We start from the raw sequence: 9,449 nt of genomic DNA, 5'->3' as shown, positions 1-9,449 counted from the left end.
GACGTGGTCCTATGCACTCTAGGGTCCCTACATGAGCAAGGGGGTTGGACCAGATGGCTCCGGAGGTCCCTTCCAACCTCAACCGTTCTGAAATTCTGTGAGACTTCTCAGAAGCCAACAAGCTCTGCTCTGCTTTCTGAACTGATGCAAAAGCCACAGACATCTGATTTCCAGAAACACCTGCAGAGCAGCCTACACTCTCCAGACCACATTCAGCCTCTCCCCGTGCCACCACGTATGCAAGGACACAGTGCAAGGCAGTTCCCAGCAAGACCCACCCAAGCATCCTGCTCCTGTCCCCCTCTGCTAGAGCTAAGTGTCTGGGAACCCTTGTCTTCCTCCAGGGAGACTTTGACTGTGAAAGGACCTCCGCCATCATCAGGTTAGCACTTCTCTATGCTGCAGTGCCTGCTCAGCCCAGTCCCTCGGAGCACCAGGATTGCCCACCCAGTATGCTCTGCTGTGGCTGACCCTGTGATGTGAAGGCACAGGCTGTTTCATGGGATGAGGTAAGGTGCACAGATAAAAGCACTGGGATCCAGGACTCCTGGGTTCTCTCTTTGCTGCTAGAGGATTTGCCTTGGTGGCTAAAGCAGGAGTGAGGAAGGCTGGCTCTCTCCCAAACCCTCCTCGGTGTCAGGAGCAGCAAGGGTGGCTGCTCCATGAGGAAAGGGGAGCCGGAGCCGAGCGAGGTAACTACACAGGCAGAGGCGGTGGCCTCACCAACAAGGATGCAGTCCCACATATCCTAGTAAGGCTGGTAGGACAGACCCGGTGAGACCTGCAGCTCAAAAGCCAAATCCAGTCAAAGGCAGGGGGAGTCCCCACCGAGCTGCTTAGCAGCACCTCCTCCAACAGCTCTCTTCAAAGCCCAATGCCTGCACCATACCTAAGTCGACCCTGAACCAGGCAGCCAAACCCCAGGAAGAGGGGGATGCACTCAAGCCCTGCCACTGCACCTCTGCGCGACACAAGGTAGGTCCTGGCCCTTCTCTGTTCCTCCGTTTCCCCACCTGGGTAGCGGAGTGGACACATCCCTGAGCTCTCATCAGACAGCAAGCACTCGTGGGCCCAGCGAGCAATTGCTCTTTGAGGCAAGGATTCCTGCTGGTGCCCTGCCGGCTGCCAGCTGGAACCAGCACCCTTCTTCAGGTTTACCCATGCTGGCAAGTGCTGGAGCCCAGTATCACAAGTCAGGGACCTGGAGAGAGCAACAACTGGCCCCAAGTCCCCCAAGGCAGTAAGAACTGAGCTACCTCAGCTCTTCAATCCATCCCATCCCGTGCTTCAGGATACCTCAGCATGCATCTAAATATTTATTTTACTTATGCAAAGAAGTGAGATGAAGAAACTTAATACTGGTGGACAGAAACCTGTTTTAATCAGAGCTAGCAGGCACTACTGGAATCATCCAAACGGTCTGCAAGCAATTAAGACAATTAAAGTGAAGGTCACTAGAAGTGCACACTAAGCAGCCATCCTGACAGAGCACTTAAGTACAGAAGAGCTGGATACTGCAATGAAAACACTTTGCACAAACACAGCTCTGTTGGATTAGAGACTGACTTCTCCAAGGGGACAGACACTGTGCAGTGTCTGATGAGGGGGAGCATGGGGCCATGTGTTGGGCAGTGGGGCTGCACTGGTGCAGGGATGGGTCACAGATGGGAGGCACAACACAACGATCAGGATGTGGAAGCAAGGACAGGCTATGAAGAAGAAATTAAGAAATATGACCTCAGTATACAGGCATGTTTTCAAGAAAGCGAAAGCTCATCAACCTGGAGCTGATGGGGGCTGCAAGCAACATGAAGAGCAAAATGAAGAGCTTCACTCACTGTGTCTGCAGTAAAAGGCTGGACAAGGCACAGGGAGTTGCTCCGGAATGTGGAGGGGGGTCTCATAGCAGCAGAGACAGATGGGGATGAGTGAACCAATGCCTTTTTTGGCAAAACCTCACAAACAGCTGCACAAGCCAGAGGCTGGCCCCTGGCCTGACACCTACTCAACCACCTCTCACATCACAACCACCTGCACAAACCACCTGCAACCTCTTGCCCTAGCAACTACTCTGCCACCAATGACAACGCAAGCAGCTGCACAGGGCAGGGGCCTGCTCCTAAACTACCATCTCCTTGCCAGCATGGGACATCACAAGCACCTCCTTCAGCCCAAGCCACCTCCTGCCCTACCACTTACTCACGCACCTAGCACCTCACAAGCACCCGCACAAGCCACGGGCCTCCTCCTGCCCTAGCACATCTGCACGGAAATACCACAACACAAGCACCTCCACAAGCCACCTCTCCTTTCAGTCCCACTCACACCCTCACAAAACACTCACCTCAAAAGCACCTTTGCAAGCCTGCGGCCTGCTTCTGCCCAACCACCTCAGCACTCAGCACTGACATCGCAGGCACCTGTACAAGCCAGGGCCCTGCTCCTGCCTTAGCACCTACTCACCCACCTAGGACAGCACAACAGGCTGCACAACCCACCTGCATGCTCCTGCCCTAACAGCTGCACAGCCACCAGGGGCGTCCCGACCACGTGCACTGGCCACCTCTCCAGTCCTGCCCATTCACCTACTTAGCCAGCACTCACAGCACAAGCACCTCGACCAGCCACGGGCCTGCTTCTGCCCTAGCACCTGCTCACCCACCTAGGACATCACAACAAGCTGCACAACCCACCTGCACGCTCCTGCCCTAACAGCTACCCAGCAAGCATTCACATCCCAAGCACCTCTAAAAGCCACCTCTTCAGTCCTTCCCATTCACCTACTTAGGCACCACGCACATCACAAGGACCTCGACGAGCCGGGGCCTGCCACTGCCTTAGCACCTCCTCAGCCACCTCTGACATCGCACCTACCTCCAGAAGCCACCACCTTGCTCCTGACACAGCAACTACCCAAGCACTTGCGACACCCAAAGCACCTGCACATCAAAGCTTCCTGCTCCAGCCCTACCACCTACTCAGGCCCATCTGACCTCACAAGCACAGCAACAAGCCAACTGCCTCCTTCCACCCTATCCCCCACTAACAGCACCGGCGTGCTTTACGCCCAGCCACCAACAAAGCACCATGCAGCTCCTTGCTCACTCCTCCCGTCCGGCGGCATGCGGACAACAAAATACAACCAAAGCTGCGCGAGTCCACACAAGGACACGGACGGATCACTCAACAATTATGCTCACAGGCAAAACACACTCCACTTGCGGAAAAAACACATCCATTTAAGTTCCGACCAAGCAAATCACACTAGCAGAAGGAGAAAGAGAACCAGATCTTAAAAACACACCTTCCCCCGCACCCCTCCCTTCTTCCCGCCCTCACCTTTGCTCACCATACCTCCACCTCCTCCCCACAGCACACCAGGGCAACGGCAAATGGGGCTTGCGGGCACCTCATCCGACATTGGCTCTGACACTCCTTTCTCCTCAGGGGGAGGGCTCCTCACACTCTTCTCCTGCTCCACCCTGGGAACCCTCTCACGGGGATCAGCCCTCCACCACCTTCTCCAACACCACTCCTTGCCACACACTCCAGGCCTCCAACACCTGCTCCAGCGTGGCCTTTCCCACGCACTCACGGCCGCCTTCGGGCCCACACACCTGCTCCACCCTCGCGTCCTCCACGGCCTGCAGGGGAATCTCTCATCCACCATTAACCTCCATGGCCTGCAGGGACACAGCCTGCCCTCTCACCACGGGCCGCAGGGCAATCTCTGCTCCCCCGCACCTCCTCCCTCTCCTTCTTCACTCACCTCGGCCTCTGCAGCCTTCTTTCTCTCACATCCCACTCCTCTCATCGCTGCACCTCCCCTTCCTTCCTTTTCCACCACTCTTTCCCCTTCTGAAATATCCTATCCCAGAACACCTACCACCAGTGCTGATTGCCTCCCCCTTCCACACAGGCGGCTCCGAACTGCAGCCGGGAAGCTTCTAGCAGCTTCTCACAGGACCACCCCTCGAGACCCTCCCTCTACACAAACCCCTGCCACACAAACCCAACCCAACACCTATGACATCACAAGCACCTGCACAAAACACAGGCCCACCCCTACCCTTGCACCTCCTCAGGCACATGTCACAGCACAACCACCTGCACAACCCACCTGCATGCTCCTGCCCTAACACCTACTCAACCACCTCTCCCATCACAAGCACCTGCACAACCCACCTGCAACCTCTTGCCCTAGCAACTACTCTGCCACCAATGACAACACAAGCAGCTGCACAGGGCAGGGGTCTGCTCCTAAAGTACCATCTGCTTGGGATCATGTGACATCACAAGCAGCTGCGCAAGCTCAGGTCCAGCTCCTGCCCTATCACTTACTCACCAACCTTTGACCTCACATGCACCTGCACAAGCCACAGGCCTCTCCTGCCCTAGCACATCTCCATGGAAATACCACAACACAAGCACCTCCACAACCCACCTCTCCTTTCAGTCCCACTCACATCCTCACAAAAAACTCACCTCAAAGCACCTTCACAAGCCAGGGGCCTGCTTCTGCCCAACCACCTCAGCACTCAGCACTGACATCACATGCACCTGCACAAATCAGGGGCCTGCTCCTGCCCTATTTCCTTCTCAGGCACCTGTGACACCATAACCAGCTGCACATACATGGTTTCCTGCTCCAGCCCTAACACCTAGTCAGGGATATCTGATATCACAAGGACATGTAAAAGCCAAGCTCCTTCTCCTGCCCTAACACCTACTCAGCCACCAGTGACATCACAAGCACTTGTACAGCAGGACTGTCTTCACTGCCAACACCCTGTGGTTTTCACCTCCGTCTCCAGCGCTGTCTCCCATCTCCCCATGCTCTCCCCTCACCCAGGCACCTTTCTTACCCACCCCACCACCTCCCAGTGCTCCTGTCTGTCTTTCTGTTGCTCTGGCAGATGTCACCTTGAAAGCGCTGTCCTAGCCAGCTCACCTGCCTCTCTTTCGCTTTTCCCTCTGCTCTTATTGTGACTGTGCCAGCTGTCTGATGCACTTTTTGGACCTCATGGGCCCTCTTGTCCTGCTCCCTTCTCCTGTGAAATCCCGTTCCTGCAAGAGAATTGACATCCAGTCAGTGCCTCCTCTGTGGCATCTTCCTGAGCTGCACAGCTGGTGGGAACTGTCACCATCAGCCCCAGCAGTGCCTGAAGTCCTCTCCTGGCACAGGAACAGCTCTGGTGTGCTTGGTGTGTACCATGCTCCCTGAAGGAGAACAGCAACACTCAAAGTTGATCCTGGGCAATGTCACGCTGGGAAGAGCTCATTTGAAGGCAGGTTGGCAGCAGACCCTGAGGCCGTGCCGGTGGTGGCCACATCTGGCTCCTTCCAGCAGGATTTGGGAAAGCCCGTTCCCAGCTGTGAGCACCAGGCCAAGGGCATGGGGCAGAAACAGCCCCCTCCCAAGGGCCCCAGCCCCCAACTGCCCTCTGTCCCCAAACTACTAAAACTTCCAAACAGGCTCTGCCTCTAACTGAATGATCTTCACTTTTCAGAAAAGAATCCGGATACTTTCAACTAGCATTGGTTGAAAACAAAACCACTCTGCCCTGCCACAAATGTAAACAAATCAGTACATTAAGTTTCCTTTTAGTTCATCAAATTAAGACACAAGGCTGTCAGTTGTGCTTTCTGGTTATTGTGCCTGTTACATTGCTGTGTTCACATATAAAAAGAGGAAAGAAAAATCTAGAAACCTCTCCTAACTAGGTCAGAGGCATAGTCACTCTCACAAACATTGCTCCACACTGAGTCAACAAGCTCAGCCAAGAAATGCTGAGCAAATGGACCAGCTGCAGCTTTCTCCCAGGGGTCCTCCTCTTTCTGCAGCGTTTGCGTCTGCTGCTGTTAGCAAGGTGCCTGCCAAGACAACGCTGCATGTAAAGATTCAGCCTCTTGCTGGTACGTCTTTGACCTGGATTTAGAAGAGTGACCACAATGGGCAACTCATCAATCCACACCAAATCACGGACATCAGTATTTGCATTAGTTGGTCCCTCCTGTCTCTCTGTAGGAAAAAACCCAAACCATGTTCCTATGAAGAAGGGTTTGAAAGCACGCTCATATTCAACCTAGAGAGTAGCAAAACTCCCACAGACTACAGGGAAACTCTTTCCTTGGCGTACCAGTTGTCTTTTTACTGTAAGACACAGGTCTTATGATGGGCCAAACTAATCATCTCCTGCTGCCTTAGCATGCGCTAGTCTAACAACACGTTGCTTTATTGGGCTTGCAGTGAAAGATGACGGTTAGCCTTGGGACAAGCTGAAGGTTGTCCAGGATTTTCTGCACTTTTCAGCATTCATGTTTGATATCCTGGTTGGTATAAGTAAAGACTGAAGAAAGAAATGGATAAGGTTGATGAACATTGAATCATTATTAGTATAAAGGTGGATAATTATTATTATAGTGGTGACAATTTTTTAATGTAAATAAATTGTATTATTATAAAGAATATCATTATCATGAAGCAGCTTGCCTTCTCTGTTGACTACTAATTGCGTATTGCTCTTATCATTCCCTGGAAATCACAAATCCATGTGCACCACTACTTAGCTTATTAGGTAGGAGGATGCTTTTTTCTATTTCAGGGCCTTGCAAGTATGCATTTAGGACGTCAGCGTGATGAAAATGGACCGAGCGAACTGCTTGACTTGCAACCCCACCAGGTACAGAAGGAAAATGCTGTCAGGTTTGTCCTCTTGCTCAGACATCTAGCCGCACAAGGTGACCAGAGCATGACTGCTTCCATGAAAGATACGTGGGGTTTGCTGTTCACCTGGACTCCACTGCTGCTCTCAGACCCTTCCCAACTCCTCTCCCGCTGCATTCTACTTCTATAGGGCACAGAATTCCTAAATGTTGTCATTTGGAGTTGAAAAAAGGCACAACCAATGCCCAAAGAGAAGCCACCTTTGCTCATTTTGCAGTTAACGACACAGCAGAATGCGGATCAGTTCCTATATGTCTACCCTGGTTTTGCATCAGAAAGGATTTCTCACATGGATGCCTTGCCAACAGGGTTTGTGAGCCTGCCTTCGCCTCACACCTCTCCTGCTTCTGCTTGCTGGCCAGGGCTCCTCCTGGCTCTGCCAGGCTGGGAGAGCAAAGCGGGGTCTTTCAGGAGGCGATCTGTCTGACGTGCCACATTCACCTCTATTCCACTGTCACCAGGCTCTTGCGACTGCAGCTCTGGAAAGCAAAAGCATGAGGAATGACACGTGTTGGGGTTGGCGGAGCTTTAAAGTCATGACTACACCTGATGATTCAGCAGGGTAAACTAGATCCAAAGAATGTGCGGGAACATGACTTCTGTGAAGTAAAGAAGGAAAAAATAATACCCCAACAGAAGATGGACATCGGCTGTCTCCATCAGCCCTCTGATGCCATGTGCTCTGCAACCTCTGCTGCCCTGCTTGGGAAGGATTCCTAAAATGCTATGTCACGCAGAAGATGTCAGACCACTGGGTCTCACCATGAAGAAGAACAAACACTTCCTCTTCGTTTGAGGAACAAACGATTCAATCAACAAACGATTGAGTCAGTGGTGACAAGGCAAATGCAAGAGAAGGACACTGGCAGCCTCTCTGCTAACCATCGATGTTGAAAAAACACGTCTCTTCCTTCATCACCTCATCCTCCTCAGAGGAAAAGGCAGAACAGGGAACACACAATCTAGTGGGTCAGGACAACCATGTTCTCTTTCTACCCCTGCCAGAAGTGTCCCTGAGGAAACAGCGCATCTGAAACACCTCTACTTGATTTGAATGGTACCCGTCTCCTACAGCAGAGCTAAGAGACCTTCCTCAGAAACATCACAGAATCAAAATAACAGCTATTGAGCACACAGGATGGTCCGCACTTGTCAGTGGGAAGGGCACGAGACCAAAACTTCCACACCAGACGAGGTCAAGCACTATGTCAGTGGAGAAAAGCCTCTGTGCAGCTGGGCAGCAGCATGGGAATGTTCACAAACCTCAGGCCGTGTCTGATGAGCATCTGGAAGGAGTCAAGAAGCCCTGGCTTGTCTCCAGGATGTGTGCTGAAACCTGAGTGAAGGTCATTGGCCCTCTGGAAAAAGGTCACCCTCTTTAGGGTGACACGTTTATTAGTGTTAAAAGTGAATTAGACTAAAAGACTGTAGATGAATGGAGTCAGGGGATCCAATTTGTACTGGGACAGGGCTCCGTCTGTACTGGGAAGGGGCCAGGGGGTCCAGTTTGTACTGGGACATGGGCCAGTCTCTACTGGGACACAACCAGGAGATCCACTTTTTACTGGGACTGGGCCAAGACTATACATGGAATGGAGCCAGGGAATCCAGTTTGTACTGGGAGGGCTCACTCTGTACTGGGAAGTGGCCAGGGGGTCCAAAAAGTACTGGGACGGGGCTCAGTCTATACTTGGAGGTGGCCAGGGGATTCACTTTGCACAGGGACAGGGCCCAGTCTGTACAGGCAGGGGTCCAAAACAACCCTGCAAGCACAGAGCCCGGTGTTGGTGGTGCTGTGAAGGCGCTGCCAAGGGAAGGTGAGGGCCACCAACAGCTTTCAGTCCTGGCCACTTGTGTGTGGCAGCCCGAGGTGGAGGGTGTCCATATTGGACCTGGGCTCTGGCGAGGCTGAGGGGGTAGGTGAAGGTGAGGATGAGGTGGCAGAGCAAGCACAGAGCCCCTTCCCCCTGCGCTGCCTCCCTACACACAGAAAGGCTTCCCGCACGCTGCCAGTTAAGACTCAGAAAGGCTTTCCCTGTGCTGACTCATTACGACACAGAAAGGCTTCCCCTCTCCTACCTCGGTACGTCACAGGAACCCTTACCCCGTGCTGCCTCAGCAGGACACAGAAAGGCTTTCCCTGAGCTGGCTCGGTACGACAGAGAAAGGCTTCCCCCACGCTATCTCAGGGAGACACAGAAAGGCTTCCCTCGCGATGATTCAGCTGTCTTGGAGAGGTCCAGAGGAGCTACCAGGCATGGCCCTACCTCTAACATTGACAAAGCGCCCAGGCGGAGACTGGGGCTGCTACCCAGGATTTCAGCTGTCTCCACAAGATACCAACACACTCCTGGAGATGAATGGGAAAATTCCTGGAGAGCTAACACGAATGGACTTGCCTACAACATGGAAAACTCCTCGACTAGCTACCTTGGAGGAGTCTGCGGCTGATCCTGTGGAATTCACCTGTCTCCAGAGAAAGCCCAAATGCTCCCGCAGATGCCTCGGAGGAGTCCCAGACAGATACAGGGCACGGACCTGACTCCAACACACACAAAACACCTTGGGTAGCTACCTTGCAAAAGTCTGGGATGGCTACCTGCGCAATTCAGCTGTCTCCAGGGGAGGCCAAAACACTCTGGACGTTCCTCGGAGGAGTCCTGAGGAGCTACCGGGCATAGACCTGCCTCCAACACAAAGAAAACTCTTCAGCTAACGGAAG

This window comes from Gymnogyps californianus, chromosome 26, assembly GCF_018139145.2.
Source record: "Gymnogyps californianus isolate 813 chromosome 26, ASM1813914v2, whole genome shotgun sequence".
NCBI lineage: Eukaryota > Metazoa > Chordata > Aves > Accipitriformes > Cathartidae > Gymnogyps > Gymnogyps californianus.
This window is presented reverse-complemented; position numbering follows the sequence as displayed.